Here is a 23,871-nt window from a genome sequence, read left to right as displayed (position 1 = left end):
CTTGTAGAGGTGGAGATATCTATAATACAGTTAAAGGGCATGCAGGCCCAGTTCAACGTCAGTGGTATGGTAGTGCAGAAAGTTTATACTCAGATTAGAGATCACTGTGGACTAGATAGTCACCTCCAGAGAGGTTTTAGAGTTAACACTGATTAATGCATGATAGAGAGAAAAGCCACAAGGTTCTCCAAGATAGGGATGCTTGTAGATCCAAATCATAATAATATGTCCCACAATGGTAAACCAGATGTACATGCAGGATTGTTGTGAGAACCATTTTATTATAAACATTGTTTGCATCTCCCATTAGAGCCTTTGACAAATCTCTTGGAAATTGAATATCTTGATGGATAAGTACTTCAATATCTAGGATATGTGGCAGTGGACCTTGGCATGCATGAGGTTGGTGACATCCTTGCTGTTATGAGATCCAAACGTAGAGTATATACAACTGCTCAGTTTCTATTTTGCTGGGTACCAATGTGCTTAAACCATTGATGAAAAGATGTCCTAGTGGGAGTTAATCAAGGATTCTACAGAAGGCCAAAATTAAGACGCCATTGTACTTAACATTCCGGACAATACCTCCGAGCGATAAAGGAACTTCTCAAGCACAATAGATGAGGGATAGTCAAGAGTGCTGAGTCGGAGTCTATTGTTGTTTCCCAGAACAGCAGCACAGTTGTAGTTGACAAGCCTTTTGCTCAGTCGTGTGCTTTGATTCAGGCCATACTAACATCAGCTATACCCTCTGATTTTGACATAGAACTAAACATCTTTATGTACCACTGTGAGTATCAAGATACTCACTAAGAAGGCATTAACGATGTCACTACTAGGACCATCGTGATCCCGACCAAGTCAGTCTTGTAAGATGCAACCTGGCACAGTTGAAGATTCTTCAATAATCAAGTCAGGTACTTCTCATCTATCTATGGATAGGGATACTTGTCAATCAAATGCATTTTTTTGCCGGAAGGTATTGAGATTGATACTGATACATGCACTTTTAAGGATATTAATGCAGGAGGAAGTTTAATGTCAAATTTCAATGACGTTTTTTAAACTAAGGATTAATAATATTAAGGATTTACTGTCAAACACAGAATAAGTCCAGGCAATCTAGACCATATTTTTCACATGACTTGGAACAAATTGCAAAAGAATATAGTTCACCACATACAAAAAGTCCCAAGCAATCCCAGTTTTGGAAACATGTCAAATTTGCACAATCAAATATCCACCAATGATAGATATATACTGAACAACTAAAGTTCCTTTGACACTGAATAAGATTTAATGCAAAGTTATGTATTTTACCAAATCTGAAACAATTTCGGTTTGCAACAGATAAAAGACTCCTGTAAGTGTTCAAATGGTTTAATTTGCCATACTGACTTCAGAAAATGCATGATTTCATAAAAAAAAACATGAACATGAAACATCAATTTACAAATCAACAGCGTGTGTGTCCACCTCTGGTTGTGATGCAAGCAACACATCTTCATCTCATGGAATGGACCAGTCGTCGCACAAAGTAGTGTGGGATATCTGTCTATGTCTGCTGGAGCATGTTTCGAAATTCCTGGAGTGTCTTAGGAACACGTGGTTGACGTCGAAGATGCCGATCGATCTCATCCTACATGTGCTCGATTGGTGTGAGATCAGTGGAGCGAGCCGGCCAGGGGATGACATTCACGTTGTTTTGTTGAAGAGAATCCTCAACAAGTCGAGCAATATGAGGCTGGGCGTTGTCATGTTGAAAGGTAATGCCTGGTCCTTGACGATGCAAAAACGGTAGAACAACAGGGCCGATGATCTCGTCGCGGTAGCGCTGTCCATTGAGATTTCCCTCTAACACTATCAAACGGGTCCTCTGTCTTGCTGTAATCCCACTCAATACCATAACGCTGCCGCCCCCGAACCGATCTTCGTCCATGTCACAATGATTGACGTAACATTCACCTCGACGTCGGTACACTCGAATCCGTCCATCGCTGTGGCTGAGGTGAAAACGAGACTCGTCAGTGAATAGAACTTGTCCACAGTGCATGGCCGTCCAGCGTAGACACTGTCTGCACCTCTGTAGACATGCTTGACGGTGGTTTCCTGTCAAAATTTGACGTCTTGCTGGTCTTCTAGCGACAATCCCTGCACATCTGAGGTGACGACGTACGGTTTGTGAAGATATTCGTCGAAGGCCGAGGATTCTTCTTGCAGTCACAGTTGCTGGCTGGAATCGATTTCGTAGGTGTGTTGTTCGATTGCAGTTGTCTGGTGAATTATTGGTTACACGTGGCCTGCCACTCCGAGGATGGTCCCTGACTGCATTCGTCTGTTGCCAACGTTGCCATAAACACCGAATGGTGTTTCTGTGGACGTTAACTTGTCTTGCAACATCACGTTGACTTGATCCTGCTCACAAGCATACCAATGGCTTGCAGACGCTCATTTTCGGACAGGCGTGGCATTTCGTTATGTTGAATAATTGCGTAATTTTGTTGTTTTTCTGAGTGGTTGTTGTCAGCACGATGCTAAACAATGCTTATGGAATCCCGTAAACGAACATGTTTTTATACCCATTCTTGGGTAGTGAAATGCATGGGGCTTGCAAAAAAGTATTTCATGGAATGCATGCTTTTCTGTAGCAGTTGCGTTTTTGTGACTTGATTCCATACATGCACTACAATATTGAAAACCAAACTTTACTTGTTTGAAGAAAACACTAAAATATTGGTGTCACACGACCTTTTGTTGTTGAGTATACATTGTATCTTCCATAATTCAGATGAGGCTCAGGGGCGGTCGGGTAGCCTGGTGGCTAAAAGGTTCACTCGTCATGCAGAGGACCCGGGTTCGATTCCCGACATGGGAACAATGTGTGAAGCCCATTTCTGGTGTCCCCCGCCTTGATATTGCGGGATTATTGCTAAAAGTGGAATAAAACCATACTCACTCACTCACTCAGATTAGGCTCAATCTGTTGATGATAAAAGTATGTGTTGTATTGCAAAATAGCAATATTATGTTTTCAAAACGATATTCACAACAACTGAATGTTTTCGACTATTGACAAATCTAAATAAAATCTACCTGAACGCCAATTTCAAGATTGCCGACAAGTTTCCTAAATTTGTGTTTAGAATGTTAAACGTATATGCATATAACTTGGCACACTAACACACTTAAGTACAGTTGATACTTTGAGATAAGAAATTCAATCACCAGCGCCCTGGGGGCCACACATTCCAAGATGGTCACCCAGAGATTGATGGATAGACATGGAATATCAATACGCTGTCGACCTTGATGACATATTTGAGTGATTTGACCTTCTACATTGGGGTACATACACTCAAGAATGCATGTAGAATACTCAGTAATTTGCATCAATCCAACATAACCAGCATATATCAATATTTATCTCTTATATGATATGTTTTGGTTATCCATGTTGATCCCTGTTGAAGCCTAGTGGTTAAAGCGTTCGCTCGTCACGCCAAAGACGCGGTTCGATTCCCCATATGGGTACAGTGTCTGAAGCTCATTACTGGAGTCTCCACTGTCATGTTGCTGGATGTTGCTCACTCACTCACTCCTTGCTTATCTTACATTAGTGAGTGAGTGAGTTATTATTTAACGTCACATGGGCAATATTTCAGCCATATCGTGACGAGATGTTATCTTACATTAAGAAACTACTGTCGAGATATGACTCACAGAAGAAAAACTATGTAGATTCCATCAACAGTGTCAATCGTTTCTGCAATTTTATGAACCACCGGATAAAGGCCCATTTTATAATAGACCATTAACAAGAACCCTTCAGTTAGTTAATCGAAAGTGTCTTGAAGGAAGGTATCCCGGCCGGATCCAAAATGCGAAGGTTTCACTTTTTTGCTGTGAGAGTGAATACTAACCATATAGGATGTCTATTATATGGTGTAAATATCTCAGTGAGTGAAGTACGACCTCCTTGGCACAGACCCTCTCTAAAGTACAGATTTCACAAAGTTGGCGTTCATGTATTCGATAAGCTTCAGTCCCTGTTGTATAGTTCCCTGTTGTACAAATCGTCTGGTTCATCTCCTAACTTTCAGATTAATTGTCTCCTGAGGCATAACATTTAACATAGGCAGTACTTCATGGAATTATACTCTTAATTCATTGGGATGAGTGTTTATGCCGATTGCCTTGTTAGCATATAACCAGGATTCGTTGCTATCCGAGTAACTGCAATCCAACGTGAGAGCTTATATGTCATTAGAAAACTCCCACTGTTTTCATTAGCCCATGTTTCTATATATGGCTCTTCTATTATTATGAATTGAGGGGTTATGTCAATATTTATTAACCAGTCAATTTCTTTTAAGCATAACCCATTTATAATCGTCATTGAGTACTGTAATTACAATGTGTGAAGCATTGTCCAAATATACATATTTTATTCAATAAATGAAGGAAGATACTCCTAAGTTACTTTGATCCTGGCCAACCTTCCAAGCTCACTGACATACAAAACCCTCTTCTTGGTGCAGTGTGTCCTTCTGTGCTTATCAGCATCACAAGCTTGACACGAACAATGCCCAGAATATACAAAGTTGATGCTCCCATTTAGTTCGTACAGCTTTTTGCTGCTGATTATTGGCTCACCACGCTTTACCCACTCACATTGCTTCGTTATACTCTTAACTAATCTTGTGTTTTAATGATTATACATGTTTAGCCAGTTCATAGATCATAATTGCTACAGCGCTAAGTCCTACTTTAATAGGGGTCATCTCACATCCCTTTGACGGGGTGTAATATTCGGATGGTGTTGGTCGTGGTTTTACCCATAAACAGGCTGAAATCTTGCATTGCCTCATCATTGCTAAAGTTGTCACATTATGATTATGTCTATGTCATGTATCTATTTATGTATATGCATTCATTTTTAGCCCATTCTTGTTTAAGCCAGTTTAGCCTGTGCGACGTGTTGCTGTTCTTAAGTTTTATGTGTCTTTCCCTTTCTTTTTGTATCTCAACAACGTTTGATTTATTCATACTAGCAAACAAACAAATACTTGCAGAAAACGCCAGTTCATTTAGTTCATGTATCATCATTGTAATCGCCATTATCAATTAATATTTTGAATTCTTGTTTTATGTACAATTACTTTATTATAGCTGCAGAGATAAGCCCTTCTTGATAAACGTATGTTTTGTTGCCGACTGCGGGTTGACCTCGTATGGCGAAAGGCCGCTAGATTATACCAGCTCCTAAAATCCGCCACAACCCTCACAAAGTATAATGACAGCAACAGGAAAAGTAACTGGAAAAAGTAAACAGACACACCTGAAACAGCAACGCAGGCAGAATAGTAGAATACCACCAAAAACTGAAGTAAAACACGACACACGTAGCGGAAAACGACAACACAGAAAACGAGGTAGGCAATAAAAATGAATTTCATAAAAGAAGTATTAAGAATGCAAACTTCAGAACTCACACTGAAATGGAAGAAATAAATGAGGAAACAGTGAAAATGCGTGATGTGGCTGATAACTTAGTACAAAATGTCGAGATGAACACTGAGTTAGTCGCATGTGACGGAAACGAAATTCAAAATTCAAAAGACAGAAGTTTCAGAATTCAGAAAAGAAATTGAAAATAAACTGCTTACACAAGAAATTATCCCCGAAAACAAAACGTCCCCGACAGTGAACAGCAGAGGTGTAGCGTGTCAAAAACTTTTCTTGGACATGGGGTTTACTTTAAAGATTCACCGACTGCCACAACACACTACAAATAAGCATACAAAAAAATATCCTTAACCTATAGTTGTGTAATTTGTACATATGCCTGATATACAGGATGTGTGGCAAGCTGGTATATCAAACTCGACAATGTTGAGTGACAGAAAGTTATCGATCCGTACATATCTACTTGTTGTTCTGAAAAAGTGCAGAGGCAAGACGGCGATAATGACGTATACACTCTCCCCATAGAACACAAAGTGCAGTCTAAAATCTAAGAGAGATATCTATCGATGTGATCCTTGGGTACAGAAAAACGTATTACCTCTCTTTGGAAAGCCACTTGGCGTGAAGATGATATCTATTTATGCATGACAGTCTCAGACTTAGTAGGTGATGACAAGTTAGATTGGGTCCTGCATCCGTGTGTGTGTGTACTTGGTCATAGACAAAAAAAACGAGCATGCTGAAGATGCAACTTCAGGTTACCAATGTCAGGTTGCATGAGCTGCAGACGTTTTGGAGGAACACAATGTACAACATGTTTTCACAAAGTATACACAAGCAACCATGGCAGCGACAATCAAATATTAAATGTACGGTATCATGGAAAGGAATAAAAGGAAGAACAAAGTAAACAAAATATCAGAGAAGTACACATCTACATACCTGTCCACACAGCCTTAAATCCCTTCCTGACAGACAAATTCCAATCACTTGTAAACACAACCCGGTAGTAGCCAGCTGATTGGACAATGTAGCCTCGTCTGTCTCCACTTAGAAGGACAAGGAGGTTGTTGGAGGCGTCATAAACCTGCAGTTTACAAAAGCAGGATTGAGTCCCATTTTCACTACATTCCAATTTGCCTGAAAACTAACTGTTGGCAAAATCGGATTGAAAAACACTCCTACAGATTCTTACATGTATGGATACTATAGTGATCAAAATAAAAATATAATATATGAATAAAATATTACCATATTATGATTTTCGTAATACATACTAAAACATATAATTATTGGGAACATGTCAATTACTCTTGTTTTCAGTAACAGTTATTGTTTAATACAACAAACATTAAAAACACTCATAATGATTACAGGATAAATACATAGTTTACCAATCCAAAAAGTTCCAGGAAACACATCTGGAAATATGTTTACACAAGCAATGGGTGATTTTTTCCAATTTATGTTCCCTTCACTATGACCCAGCCTTTCCAACCTTAAGCTGACATAACATATCGCATGTTGCATATTTGTAAGCGATATGTGTTTCTGTAACACTTATAGATGGCTGCCTAGTGCAGCCATCACCTTTATTGGTAACGTTCATTTCGCTGGTGTATGGGCAGTATATCTTTTCGCCCCTAAACAATGCTAATCTATTGTCATGTCCTGTAATATGTTCTGTGCTCCAGTGATACATCACGGATAACTAGGTTTGCTTACATAGAACAATAAACCATTCTAAGTCGTTTTGTCCTTAAATTTCACGCTTTTAAACATGATACATAGTTTAGTATGTGTCCATGGGACGTCGTATTATCGCTGATAAGAATACATGCATGCATTCAGTGCAGTGGTTACAGGCGGTGGTACGCAATCGTTGAAGCTTTTACATGTATGCCGCATGTAAAGTCGGTCAGATAATTTTGAATTGTGACATCAACACAAGTATTTAGTAGAACTATAACTGAGGAATTGAGAAAATAATGTTCAGGAAACTGTGATTAGCAGGTACTAACAAATTATGTCATAACCAAATATCCAAAATAACAGAGGTGGAAATAACTGAAATAATGTTTGTATTTGTAATATACATGGTGGGAGATTGTCCGGATGATCGGTGTCTGTTTGTTGTCATAATGCTACACGTATTTCTACTGTGTAATCATAAGCCCTTGAAGTTTCTACCGATTTTCTGTCTGTAAAGTTTATTTCTACAAGATTCATTAATCTGGTACATTTACTTGCACGCTTCATTCCATATTGGTTCTAATTTCTTTACAAATAACACAATGTTTACATACCTTGACAACATCAATCCCTTCCTCCGTAATGAAATCTTCAAACACGAGAGTAACCAGTGTCTCTCCTGCATCAATGATGTAGGTACAGTACAGGCCGTTGTTGTAATTGCCAGGGTAGTTAGGTGAGGTGAAAGAACCAGAGGAGCCTGTGTAGCGCTCACCGCATCCTGAAGTAGACACAATAAGGCTTGTGTGTATACGGTTGTCCCTAATGTTTCTTCTGAAATATTGCCGATGTAACGTTAAACTTTAACTCACTCACTCACTCTTATCAAGAAATTCGAAAAATCAAAGAAATCCAAAACTGTTAAAGAGGGAAAAGGTGAAAACGGTCGCCCAAAACGTAACAAAATCTCTTTAGATGTAGAAAGATATATTTTTCTCTGCCAATTGTAGCATAATTAAGAATAAGTTATTCAAAGTGTAGAGGCAGTAAATTTAGATTTCAGACTAAATGTTGATGTTGAAAGATATAAAACATATCCCCATGCAGAAAGATTTTGTCATTATCTCACCAAGAAAATAGTTTTACTTAGGATGAATTACATGTCCAACTTATATGTGACAGATAAACTGCTTTCAGAAATTCCAACTTCCACGCATATCTTACAGCAATCTGTGAGATGCTTTAATTTTACTATCACCTGTGAAAACACTGATATATTACAATAAACTTGTCTATAGTTTTGCAACACTGAATAACGTAAGTTTGTCTGTCTGTACATGTATATCTGTGACCACAAACCTATGCTGATGTTCCACCTTCGCGGTTGAAGTATAAGAGGACTATGGCTTCCGATATGAAACAAAACGTATGTCTGTCATATCTAAAATCTGCCAATTCACATGACAAATAAACAGTAAATGACAACACTGGCCCAAATCAACAACTCTGAACTTTAGGCTACATGCACGTAGCAGTGACCAGGAATAACCTTCTGTAACGATTACCCTGTTACCCTTTTGGCAACAGGTGACGAAGGGGGCAGAGGCTGAGCGTGATACCTGTAGCCATTGTGCAGAGTTGCGTTTCTCAGTTGTGCAAGATATACTGATCATGAATTTGAATCAAATATTTGAACATAACATAACACTTCAAGTCATCAGCACCAGTTTGAAAAATGTAGTACGACGTCTATGACCAGTTTCACTTTTGACACACCTTGGTGCAACTAAATACTGCTCTAACCACCGTGAGTACCAACTGACACACTCATCATGAATCAATATAAACGTGCAAAATGTAACGATGTGGATATCAGGCGCCTTTTCATCGTTCTCAATTGTTTCACAATAACACAAAATGACATTTAGATATAACCTGATAATTTAATATTAGCAAGACCATTTAGTTTCAAGAATGCTTCCTGAACTAATATGAAACCAAAGTCACATAACGAAAACAAGGAAGAATACGTTGTGAGGGTGGATTATATTTACTTACTTGTTTCTATATATAATTCAGGTTTCTTTAAGAATTAAATAGTCATCATAAAAAACAGATAGGATCAAAATAAGTCCAAATGCTAAATAATATAGAGCAGTCCACAAAATGAGGTAAAGGTCGCCACATCAAGTTGGACTTTCCCAAGAAACCTTTCAAAACAATTCAATAAAATCCATACAGTGCAGTGCTTCTGTTTCTTTAGGGACATTTGGGACCTAGATATTAAAAGATTAAATGTTATGAATACTTTCCATAACAGGCTTAAAGCACTCATCAACCCACTGTTTTGCTGGTTATGCCATACCAAATGAGGTTTAGGTAGTCCAACAGCATTAACGAAATTAAAAGATGAATAGTTATGAATACTTAACAAATTTCGAGCAGTAGCCAAGACACTATTTTCCTATATCAATAAAGTTGACTCCCTGTTTGGCCATCCAATTGGTGCGGCTACCCAGACAGCAGCCAATACAATACAAGTTAAACAATGTGTCCAATTAGTGTGTTATTCTTTTTTATTGTTCGTTATATATCCAAAGAAGATGAGAGGTAATAAGTATAATGCCAAGTTATGTGTTTAAACAGTTCAGAACCATTAGATAACCTAACCATTTCAAGTAAGCCCCATTCACATGGACACTTTTACTTACGTGAGTATATATACTTACATAAGTAAATTTGTGAACGCATTTGCTCACATGAGTAAATATACTCCAGTAAAAGTATATTTGCTACACCTGATGAGGTCTAGTAAAAGTATAATTACTCATAAGTATAAATGCTTCTGGAGCAAGCCAGTAATTTGTTATGGCCACCTTGTGATCCAGCTCCAATGGTTCCCTCACATACATTTCCTGTGAAGGAAAATACAACTGTAGTTCCTTGCAAAGAACATAAAATGTTTCGCGTGTCATGCGAAAGTTATCGATCCACAGTTTATCATCAAATGATCGTTTGACGACATTGTTCCACTAGTGTTGAGAACGTTCTCTCTTCCACAGTTCTCTTTCCTTGCATAATCCTAAGACAAATCCCATACTAAGAAAGTATGGAAAGTCTCTCTTTCGCCTCTGGTTGACTATCTTCGACAGCGACATGGCCTCAAATGATAAAAGTCCACAATTTATTTATGAATTGATGTTTACTTCTGCCTTGTATAAACTTCATGTGAACGCAATGAAAATATACTTTTGCTTACATGAGTAAATATACTCCATGAGTAAATTTGCTTACATGAGAAAATTTTGGGGCTTAAGACTTGCCTTTAATTAACAAATTAGTCTCGCACCAGTCTTTCAGAAAAATATAAAAATGAGCACTTGAGCGTCAGGATCGGCCAGCAGTGTGGACAATACAGAAGTCTTTTGCTACATCTTTACAATGAAAGAGTTTTTTCGAGAAAAAAAGATACATGCTACCAATGGAAAGATTACTTGGCGCAAAGTACTCTGAAGTCTATACATTTTGTGAGACGTGATTTCCAAAAACGTATTCACATTGTAGGCATGTGTTTTGCGTTAAAAATATATTTTGCTAGACCCACTGTGTGAGCCGTTTTCACATTCTTTCTAAAGTTCGAAAGAATGTGTCGTATCCAACCATGGATAATTAAATAAACCCACTCGAAAAACGGATCAGATAGGTTGGGATGAGATTCGACAGGTTCTGGTTTATCATCGACCAACTAGACCAATCCTTCGAAAATATTTTGGACATTTTGATAATTAATCAGCACACTGCTGAATCTTATTCGAGTGGTTTTGCTGGGACAAATGTCATCAGAACATGTTCATGATTTCACTCCTCTTCCATGGGACATTCTTAAACATCCCCATAAATCTTAATATTCTATAAGCCATTTTGGAAGGCAATCAGTCAGTGTTCTATAAAATGAACTGATCTGTTACCCCGGAATCATTGCAGTGTTTATCGAGATATCAGTAACAGTAATGAGGTAAAGATTGCTACTTTTAACTGGGGACCTATCATGTGATGTCCTGTGGCATGATATTTCGAACAAAGTCAATGCCAATGTTATGGAGATACATGTATCTAGCAGACATCAGACATGGGCTTCATACACTGGACGTATGTTGGGAACCGAACCCTGACCTTCGGCGTGACGGGCGAACACAATAACCATTAGGCTAGCCCACCATCACACACAATTGCTTCTCACTACCCCGTAAATCACGCTGACGTCGAAATCATCAATATTGGTCAAGACACTCTGCCACCAAGTGTGAAACAAATCAGTTCAGATGTTCTGTAGGGGTCGGCCCCATTGCCTAAATCCAAGTAGTCCACAGCTCATTTCGGACCAGTAGTTATTGTTAAATGGATTTTAGAAGAAATCAACTAGTCCCTGAAAATTTTCACAAGCCTCGGACAAACGATGCACTGGCCGTGTCTGTGCCTGGATTCTGGATATATCCTACCGACAAATAGCAAATTGGACAAAATGAATGCATTCAATACACTTCCATCATGATCATCATTATCAACAGGGGTCTGCAAGACACCTTGGCACCAACTCGGCAAATTTCAAACTTACCTTCCCACCTAATTAAATGTGATCTCCAAACGCACGTCTTGAAATATTTCACTAAGAAATAGGGTCAGGTCGCCTCTTTCATTCAATGTCTGTGGACTTCCAAAATAACCATTCAACACACCCAAATATAACTCACAATAACTCTTTGCTAATTGTCTGAATTTCGTATGATTCGCATAAATAAATAGCTTTCAGGAGTTTATGACCCTCAAAAAGGAAATCCCACAAGTTAAAAAAGCACTCGTAACAGCCATTTTTGACTCAAGGCACTTTACGTTGAGCATGTAGTCAGATATTTCTTCAGCCACACCCTTTGTACAATTTTGAATCATCACCACCTACGAATGCTTCCAACCAAATATGGTTGATATCTATATCTTAGTTCCAGAGAAGTAGTTGATTACCCCTATTTGGCCCCGCCCCTAAGCCCCTTGGGGGGTCAGCCACACCATTTGTATAATTTTGAATACTCACTACCTGAGAATGCTTCCAATCAAATACGGTTGATATCTTAGTTCCAGTGTGGAAGTCGCTTAAAGCAATATAGCCAAATTTCCCCACCACCTAGGGATGTTTCCAGTCCAATTAGGGGTTCAGAAGAAGAAGTCGTTTGAAACAAAATGTTGATGTACGGACGAGGGACGACGGACAGAGGACGAACGACGGACGGACAGCGGAAGGACGACAGACACCACGGTATGGCATAAGCTCACCTTGGTCCTTTGGACCCGGTGACCTAATAAATGACATAATTAACAATTTTATCATCTTCACTCGATAACCGTTTGTTGACCTTGGTAGCAGTCACAGTTGTCTTCATTTATTGGTTTTGTATTTTTGCGTAACATCAAATCTTAAAGTCTAAATCCGAAATTGTAAAGGGGCCTGGAATTAGCAGCGGGTTCGTTATTCGTTATTCGTTTTTCGAAATAACGAAAAACAAGCCACCACAGGGTTCATTATTCAAAGGTTGTATATTAAACAACTACAGTAAGTGGTCAAATACACTGAAACTCATTTAATATACGACAGCAGGTTCGTCATACATCGTCCAAAAGCTGTTTAGTTATTCAGTACTTTTGAATAACGAAAAACAAACCAGCACCAGTTCGTTATTTAGTTTATGTCCAACAATTATATTAAATATAAGATAGTCTACAGTCTATATCTCAACAACAGTTAAGCTATTCGGTACTTTTGAGTAAGGAAAACTAACCAGCACCTGGTTCGTCATTCAATTTATGTCTCAGAAAATATACAAATATATGGAATAAACAATCTGCTGCTGGTATTATTTATGTATGTATTTACAAGTATCTGTATCCAAGTGAATCTGTACTTTACTAAGAGATTGTTATCCAAAATATAACATTTGGTAAATTGAATAGTTTGATCTATCCCCTTTTAGTTCATCATTATTCATCCATAAACTGCCAGAAAGAATCCAACTGAATAGTGTTATTGATAAAAGATGAATGGTCTGTTTAGATTCCAGTTGCTGGACCGCACTTAGTCCCTAAAAACTGCTTAAACATAGCTTAGACTACCTCACATTTGTCAATTCGTTGAACATTAACTGAAAACTAAAATGCTGCTGTTTAGTTTTTCGTTATTAAAAAGTACTGAAAAACTAAACAGCTTTTGGACGATATAAGACGAATCTGCCGTCATATATTAAAGGAGTTTAAGTGTGTTTGACGACATTACTGTAGTTGTTTAATAATATACAGCCTTTGATTAACGAACCCTGTGGTGGCTTGTTTTTCGTTATTCGAATTACGAATAACGAATAACGAACCCACTGCAAATAAGGTATCTCATATTTGTCATGTATACTAAGTCTGAATAACGAACCCGGTGCTGGTTTGTTTTTCGTTATTCAAAAGTACTAAAAGACGAACCTGCTGTCGAACAGTATAACAGAATACGAACATTAAATGAGTTTCAGTGTGTTTGACCACATTACAGTAGTTGTTTAATATACAGCCTTTGAATAACGAACCCGGAGCTGGCTTGTTTTTCGTTATTCGAAAAACGAATTACGAATAACGAACCTGCTGCTAACTTCAGCCCCCTAAATTGTAATGGATTCCAAGGATGATTCTGAATGTTGAAGATGTTGATGAAAACTCTTTTCTGAGAATTCCTCATTATCAGAACGGATGAAACTTCAAGGTGACTGGATTTCGTAGACCCATGAGCATGCATTGTACTATATAATTTCATATGTATAAGGCTCATCTTTTGTCCGACAAGGTGGGTAAGTTTGAAGTTAACAAAAAGGGGAAATGTGCCCTGTCTAGGGCTAGGTTTATTCGGATTACTTTTTCTTGCAAGCATGCAAGGTATGACAAATAAGACTTTCCATGACAATTCTTGTTTCAGGGAGGCAGAAGCCGTTTTATACAGACCAACAGGGCAAGTGTCATTGCATTCAAGCAAAAAACTGGTTTTTCAGCAGAATATGCAAAACAGAGCACATAAGGAGCATAAAGTCGTGGAGGGTGTCCAATAGCAAAGGCTACATATGGCAAGTAGATATTGGGAGACATTCCTTACTGTTTCGTTTACCCTGTCTTGGAAATGTGGCATCCATGACAGCCACTGTAACGGTATGTGTAATCATGTATACAGGGACATTTCTGTTCACGCCACCCAGAATACTGATACAGCCAGTTTCTCCGGTCCTGATTGTTTAACTTGCTGCTTTACAACCATGACTGGTCTTCCTATCTCCTGGTTGACTTGTTCCAGATTTATCTGAGTTCTATCTTGGTTACAATTTGATACCTCTTGATCATAATCCAGACTTTCCATGTCTCAGACAGTTTGTTTCTCTACTTCGACTCATTCTTAGATCTTTTCAGAGATTGATGACTTGGGTACGTGTCGCTCCTCGGCGGATGATTCTTTCCCGAGAGTTAGGGAGAAGCTTTCAGGCCAGTGGCCTCACACAGGCATTCAACACTAGGTTATCACTTTAGGATCATCACTTCCTCTAAACAGACATCTGTCTCTTCCACATGAGGTTTAACTTGACAATGCTTATATCAGCGGGGTTGACATGGCTCATTATCGCAAATGGATGGCTTCAGGTATTCGTTAGATGATATGTCAACACAGGATTTGATCGTTTTTTGTAGCCATTATGCTTTAGCTTCTCATGCATTGTTTGACTTTGTGGCCAAGTGTTTGAAGGATACAGTCCAAGAGATGGGAGCAATTTATTTCACACAAGAGATCCCGACAAGTTAATGCAAGTTTGAAGACAAAAAAGGCTGAATTTTCCAAAAACGCTTGTCTTAAAAAAATCTGATGGTCCATTTTCACGCTGAAGGGGGCGCTGAAGTCATGACTCAGCACTCTTTTGCATAAACCTACTTCCAAGGAAATGGATGCTTTCATTAAAACTAATATTTTTTCTTTTAATATTTGTTTTCAATGTTTGTCTTACACAAAACTTGAGCGTTCCGTTATATTTCTGGTGCAATAATGCTTGTGTTGGCACAACAAATTGAAAAAAATAATAATCAATGTTGACATTTTTCGTTCATTTCCCTTCCCTCATATTGAAAAGAAACTTTTCATAAATTCTATTTACTATAACAGAAATGTGTCAGAAATTAAGATAGTATTTTGTAACCATTCCACTAAAAGGTTATTGCGAAATAAGTGACGATGGTCATATTATACATGCTGATACAAGGGAGATAACTCTTTGGAATGGTATTCATAAAAGTTGTCATTTGGATACATTTTAAGGAATATGAAAGCACTTCAGGTAAGATAAGAATCTTTAGTTAATGGATTATCAGTTAAAACAAGTTCTGTTTGAAGCTATAAAGAAAAACACAAAAACATTTCTCTCCAATGAGGTATTTTACAGCAGATTCAATTTACAATACTTATCCTTTAGAGTACCTTATAGCAGTTGCAATGAGCATGTCTGCATAAGAAGTTTCATGTCTTATTTGGCCTACAGAAAACGTATTTAGTGTATGTGTCACTATGATAATTAATTTCATATTCATGATATTATATTATACACAATCTGTGTAATGTTTGTGAAAATCTTGATTCTCCAAACATATGTGTTAGGGCATCAGATACAGATGTACTTGTTTCGCTGCTTCATCACTTTTAACACCTTGAGGGGGGACCTGTCTGGATTGATACAACAGCAACAACACAAGACGCTATATCGACATCAATCCAGTTGCTTCTGTAATTGGCAAGGACATGTGTCAAACACTTTCACACGGTGCGACCACACAGCTACATTCATTAGAAAGAGAAAGTGTTGACCCTTGTAAATGGTCCAGTTAGCAGATGCCTTCAAGTCAACATTTAAATGTGTGGGCTTGTCACAGACACGACCACAAAACGTTGTTTATGGAACTGAAAATCTTGTCTGATGATTTAGATGAAGACCATGCTGATGCAAGCATGAGTCACAGTTCAAACAGTGAAAGTGACACAGACACAGATGAAGAAGATTAATGTTTATCATGTCTTGACGATGTGAGCTGGGTATACATGTCACTTAGCATCCAGACTACTAAAGTAAATAGCTTAAATAACAATTTGTGTCATACTAACATGACGCTTAGAGGAGGTAACACTAAAATGGGTCAGTAACTGTTTGATTTATGGCTTCTAGATAGCCAAAATTTGAAAAGTTAAAATACGTCTGAAATACGAACATGTGGTCATTTCGATTCTCAAGAAGAATCTCAAAATATTATGAATATGAAATTAATTATCATAGTTACATGTACACTTAATAAGACATGAAACTTCTTATGCAGATATTCTCATTGCAAGTGCTATAAGGGAGGCTATAGGACAATTATTGTAAATTGAAGCTGCTGTAAAATACCTCTTTGGATTGAAATTTATTGAGAAATGTATTTGTGCTCTTCTTTATATTTTCTAACAGAGCTTGTTTTAACTGATAATCCATTAACTTAAGATTCTTATCTTAGGTGCTTTCATTTTTGTTAAAATGTATCCAAATGACAACTTTTATGAATACCAAATCAAAGAGTTATCTCCCTTGTGTCAGCATTTCACAATAATCTTTTAAGTACTTTTAATGGAATGGCAAAAACCTATCTTAATTTCACGTTTTTCTTACAGAAAATAGAATTTCTGCAAGTTTTTTTTAATGTGAAGAAAGGGAAATGAATGAAAAGTGTCAACACTGATTATGTTTGGAATTTGTTGTGCCAACACAGGTATTATTGCACCAGAAAAATAGTTTTGTGTATGACTGTGTAGGTTGTTGAAGTCTATTTATTTTGGCACCAAATATTAAAATTGTCTTTTTTAGTTTTGATGAAAATATCCATTTACTTGGAAGTAATATAATGCAAAAAAGTCATGACTCCAGCGCCCCCTAGTGTGAGAATGGACCATCAGATTTTTTAAAGGAATTTTTTTTTTTTTAAATTCAGTCTTTATTGTCTTCACAGCATGCCTTTACTTGGGTTCAATAAATCGCTCCCATCTCTTCATCAGATTCAAATTTAGCAACAGTAGGCGACGTTAGAAATTTTTGAACGTGCTCAAAAATTTCCGCCGTTGCGCTGCCGGAGCGAGAAGTGGTACTACAACGGCAGTACTCCGGTATGGCTTCGTTAATGTTTGTAGAGCACCAGTAGCGCCCCGTTATGGATCGGCGGCTCTCCGGTGGCTACAATGTGTACCGTACTGGTATTGATGTGATTCCGTAGTACGACCGAATACCATCGAAGTAGTACCGATGCGCCGCCGATGTGATACCAGAGCTCCACCGTCACATCGGTAGTGCATCGGCAGCGCAACGGTATCACTCCGCTATAGCTCTGGTCAACAGTGGTTCATCGGTAGCACATAGGCTCTTACATCGGTAGGACAACGATAGGACAGTATCACAACGGGAACGCCGGTACTACATCGGTATTGCTACGGTCAATTTTGATTTTCCAAGTGCTTTCTCGCCGGAGCTCCGCCGAAATTCTCACTGTTGTTACTTTTTTGCTCCGGTTTGGTCCTGGTGAGGTACATCGGTAGTGTGTAACAGGCCCTTTACATCACTAGCAAATAAAGCCCTAATGACAATATACAGGTATCAAAAGAGAGTAGGAAATATTATTTGTACTGATATTTTCAGGATTTTTGATGCAATGGTTACACCAATATTGTGCTATGGGTCAGAAATATGGGGAACAACAAATTGTTAAACTACTGAAAATGTACAGATGAGGATGTGAAAATATTTCCTGAAAGTTGGTAAAAGTACATGCAATAGTATGGTACTTGGTGAATGTGGTGGAGCTCAACTTCAGCTTACATACATGTTAAGGGCAGTTAAGTACTGGTGTAGATTAATTACTCCAGATAGATATAGGCTACCTCATCAATGTTATTTAATGTTGAAGTCTCTTGATGATGCTGGCAGAGTCACATGGGCTACACATTTCAAACATATTCTATTTCAATCTGGGTTTGGTTTTGTATGGATTAGCCAAGATGTTGGGAACATTGACTTTTTTATCAGATTATTCAAGATAAGACTTCTTGATAATATTAAACAAGACTGGTAATTTACACTACCCTCTTCTCATACATTTATAACTACACTACTGCCTAGAAGTCAATTCCCCTTACATGCATGGGCAAAGCGTTACGCAACCCATGTGCACCCCGTTGACTTCATCGAGACACTGCACTGAATTGTCATCAGGCTTTTACTTAACGATGGCTTTCAGGGAGGATTATGTAAAGGTTGTAAATATGACTTTAAAATTTAATGTGTGGCTACACACCTTCCACACCCGCCCCCACCCCTCAACGTGTGCATGGGTCTAATGTCTTGATCCTTTTTACATAATCTAATAACTATGTAGTTGTGTTATGAACTAATATGTTCATGTTTTAAGGAAATGATTCTTTTTAGAATGTTTCCACAAACATACAAATAAATCCTAGCCCCGACATCTGCCACCCCAAGAGAATTTTATACAGAATGTATAGAGTATTGATACAGGGATATTGTACCTTTCCCTCATATTATCAACTAAACATACATGCACTTGGGAGGATGATATATATTATTTAAGCATTTCCATTTTGAACGAGGAAAATAAAGATCAAATCTATGACTATGGTCATGAAAATAAGTTATTACATCATACTTGATTTTGGTGAAAAATACTTTTGGCAATACGAAATCTGCTCTTAAAACTTCGTACAATGACGGACCGGCACCGTGGTGTAGTGGAAAGAGTGTCTGCCTGGATACCCGTATTTTGTAAATATCTCCAACGTCAGACAACAGCTATTATTCTGTCTAAAATACTGTTATTCCCACTTTCCAGTTTTGTATTCTGATTAACCAAACACATTGTCTGGTATGTGTATTCTGTGTGCAATTCCTTTTTTTGACTTGCACCCTATGTTCCCTTCTTTTTCAGGTGAACAATTGACCTTCCTTTTCATGTGTTTGTGACGGGTGCCACATGTTTATGATATGTTGGCATCGTACAGTGGACAATGCTATAAGCTGATATTTCTAATGGCCATGGACATGATTTGATCACTTTTATCAACACACACTGATCTGTAACTCACATGTTGTACCACAGAAAAAAACATTTATTCCAAGAAATATCCGATATTGCACATTACCTTGTCAGTAGCGTCAGTCTACGTTTGCTGTAGATACTTTTGTATTCTGTTTTGGGAGTATTTCAGGAATATCACAATAAATCAATCAAAATTGAGATAATCACCTAAAAGTGATTTTTAAAAACATTTTCTGTCAAACTTCATGAATGTATGCGATAAAGACTAATACTCACCCAATATTAATATTCCACAACATACAGCTGATACTGTTGCGTTTCAGTAAGTTCAGGACATAGGGTTTATTTTGACAATGATTGCACAACTATTAAATTAATTTCTTTGAGAAACATTCTAGCAAATGGAAAACAAATGTCACATAATGAACATATTTTCTTGTCAACGTTTTTGAAGAGCTAAGAGATTTTTGCATTTGACAGGTATCCTAGTTTCGGAAACATGCAGTGTTTACGGGCAGTGCTAATACCATCAGTAACATGACAGTCTAGTGTTGGCAATGTTTGGTGAAGAGTGCAAAATATTAAATACCATGATCACACAGACATGCACTGGCAACATTCACATATGAAACACCTTTACCAGTAGACACTTGCATTTATGACAATACACGTTTATATCTCTAACTGAAACAATAAACTTGTGCTTCTGAGTTATATGTGATGGTGAATTCCATATTTTACATCACTGCCTTTTCATGCAATTAATAAAAATATGTTCTGATGAGATTTTATGTTTTTCTTAATAACAAATAGAGGTTTGATGTTCAAAACTTAAAATAAGTAGACCAGTTATGAAGAACAGGTGATGTATATCCTTCCAATCCAGAAGAATGTTTATTTTGTGCACAGATGAAGCCAGGTACTTATACTAAGAACAAACAATGACGTTTGTATTAAAGCATAAAACGTCAACGCCAGGAAATATAACATGTGTCGATTATCCACCGAAACATATTTCATTGGGCGCAAAATGCAACATAGTGGTAAAAATAATGTGAGTGGAACTCGGAAAATCAGTGAAGACACCAAGTGTTCGCGAAAAGGGTAAGCATATCCTACCCTACAGGTAGCAAGCGCCCCTCACACAATTTGAATAAAAAAGTATGTGTGTGTTGCCTTACACCGCACATCCGTACTAATACTGATGGAAAAATTTGAAGAAAGAAACATATGACTGGTGCCTAGCTTGTGTTCTAAGTTTGATTATTTCGTTAGACAATTATATCTGATCATATTGATATTTAAATCATCTGTGCATAGTGTCCATTGCTCGGTATCAACCAAGGAAATTGTCTTAATTGATAACAATTAGTCAGATAACAGTTTGAGAGAGTCAGTCAGTGTATTTCAGGCTGCTTCTAGCAATATTCAAGCAATGTTGAGGCGGGGGACACCAGAAAATGGGCTTCATACATTGTACCCAGGTGAGGAATCGAACCCAGTTTTCGGGTGTCGATTGAATACTTTAACCAAAAGGGTACCGCCCTGACACCAATTTGAAAACTAAACAAGGGCAACACACAAAAGACATAAAGACATACCACCAACATAAACCTGCAGTGCACACACACACACACACACACACCTACACACACACACACACACACACACACACACGCACGCACGCACGCACGCACACACGCACACCCTCAGATATATATATTCAGATTCTCTCAACTGGCAATACTGTCCCTCATTTAACTGTTCGTTTTTCAAAATACTTGGGCTTCATCAAAGTTTCCAAATTCTGTTAGACAATTATAAGCACAGAGTAAATCCTGTTTTGAGGGAAAACTGTTTGAGGGAATGTGATTGAAAGAACGTATCAGTTTATTGATTCCAATTCACATTATAACAAATAGCATTGTACAATCATTGGGGTCATATACTCACGTATGACATGAAGCACCTGTCCACAGTCAGACATCTGATCCGCTCTAGATCCTGGTGAACCCCTGTAACATCTGTAGACACCACGGTCAGAATTTCACACAACATCATACACAAGGAAACTGAACACACCAGATCCTGACGAGTCAATGTTCCCAGTAAACTCTGCTCTTGTCCTGTACGTGCTAGTGATGTCCACCTTGTTGTAGTTGGTCACATGGAACAGAGTAATGTCTGATGAATAACGTCTCACTGTAAACTCCCTAACAGCAGGCTGGGGTAGTCTCCAGGACAAGGTTGCATTACTTCCTTGACGAGCATATACCACTGCAGCAGCTGAAACACAACACACCGTCTGTACTGTTGGGAAGTGATTAAAAACATCACATTGAGTAAGGTCAATGCTCCAGCAGTGTACCTTGTATACATGTAACATTGAACTGATTACAGTAAAACATCATATACACTAACAAAAATGTCAGAGCTCACATAAAAGACAAACACGTGAATAAGACTATATATGTGGCAGTGTTGTTTTTACGGGCACTCTTTGTATTTTGCATATTGTTACATATTGTATTGAAATGATGTATTGGCCTTTTAATGTAGCTGTTGTACTCTACAATGCTTATTTCAGCAGAATATGAACTTAACCTATGTGCTTTTTTTAATCGACTGTCTATGAAAGCCTGAGCATCAGCAATAATTAGTTGTGGTGTATGACAGGTAGGCTGGGTCATTCTAGAATGTTACACCTGATTGTTCCAGTCTAGACATCATAGCCCTCAGCATTTCACATGCACACCAACCGAGTGACCACAACCGTCCTTTTCGTTGATTTTAAGTTGATCCTCCTTACAATTTAGTGATATATTATATGCGTATTATTATGTATTTGAATTATGTATTCAGTTACCTCATGACACTGTTTCAATATGTATCTAAATTCTCAGTTGTTACGTGAACATGTTAACACAGAAGTCTGTACGTACAAGAACTTAGTGTGAAACCAATAAGCAACCAACAAATGGAGTACAATCAACAGATGTATTACAAAATTACCTTCCAAGGTTTACAAATCAATACAAATTACTGCACAGCAAATACAATGGCAGTACACAAATATAGTGGCAGTACAAAATTGAATGACAGTATATAATATGATTGCACTGATCAGTATCAAATACAAAAATACAGTGGTGATAGCAAAAGTCAATGATAATAGTATATGCACTCAGTGGTGACAGTGGTCGAGGTTCCGAGAAAGGTAAAGGCAGGGAATCAGGGATGATGATATTCACAAGAAAGCTTGTCTTGATGTAATGAAATGTGTGAGAGAGATACGAGAGGCACGCCCTTGTCCCCTTATATACAATCTACTAGCTACTGGAAACTTCAAAACATTGCCCTCACAACATAGAATATTCCACATATTTCTATAACACACTATCCCAGTCCACGTATTCCGGAAGTTTACACATGACACTATCATCTAAAGTATCTTCCTAAAAAATGCTTACATTAAACAGTACTACATTTCTGACAACTAATCACTGTCCAAATACAATGCAATGAGCTTCTACCGAGTTACAACAGAAACAAAGTAACACAGTTACACATCAAAAGTACACTGCCATATAACACAGTATGCATTTAGTTTTATTATCGCACTGTTTAAATATTTGTCAAAATTGTCAGTTTATATTGTTGAGGTCAGTAGCACAAAGTAGAGACAATTTATGGATAAACACTTTTTATTTACCAAACAAGCTATCAACCTTTCTTCTGCCCAATGAATGTATTATCCCCAATTACACTGTCAGTTCCTGAGCTTCCGTTCAAGACATGAATGTTGCATGACGAGCACAACTCTAACAAACATTTACCAAAGTTGTTTACATTTGTATCACTTGAGAAAGGATTTAAACTAAAATAATCGCACATAAAATCCCAGGTTAATGTCATCTTCTACAAAATCAGGCTTCGTTCCTGTTCTGGCGTTAAAAGGCCCAACACAAATTACAATAGCATCTTTTAATTCTGATAGGAGTCCAACAAACTGTTTTGAAATAAAGTGGTGCCATTTTTAAAATCAACAGAAATAATGTTATACCAGCTAGATCGCTCGGGATGGATATATACACGTGCATATAATATGTCAGATTGACGGCCGAGCAAGGAATTACCAAAATATATATCTAAACAATTTCTCATTATTTTACACCATTTAATATATTGCGGTAGTCTATCAGCATCTTTACTGTAAAGGTTAAAGTCTGTGAAAGTGACATTCACATCCTCTACATTATCCAACCAAGTTTTGGTGACTCCAATTATATCAAATTTGTTCATGTAGTTCATTATCTGTTAATTTATATTTGATGCCTGAGACATTTCGGAAGAGAAAGTTAATGAAGCAATAATTACGGTTCATAAAATCCCAGCTTAATGTCATGTACTTCAATACCAGGCTTCGTTCCTGTTATGGCATTATAGTCTCCAACACAAATTACAATACCATCTCTTAATTCTGATAAAATGTCCAACAAACTGTTTTGAAATATAGTGATACCATTTTTA

This window comes from Haliotis rufescens, unplaced genomic scaffold (genome assembly GCF_023055435.1).
Source record: "Haliotis rufescens isolate VD_foot unplaced genomic scaffold, xgHalRufe1.0.p SCAF_18, whole genome shotgun sequence".
Classification (NCBI taxonomy): domain Eukaryota; kingdom Metazoa; phylum Mollusca; class Gastropoda; order Lepetellida; family Haliotidae; genus Haliotis; species Haliotis rufescens.
The sequence above is the reverse complement of the archived record's forward strand: the minus strand, read 5'-3'. Positions refer to the sequence as shown.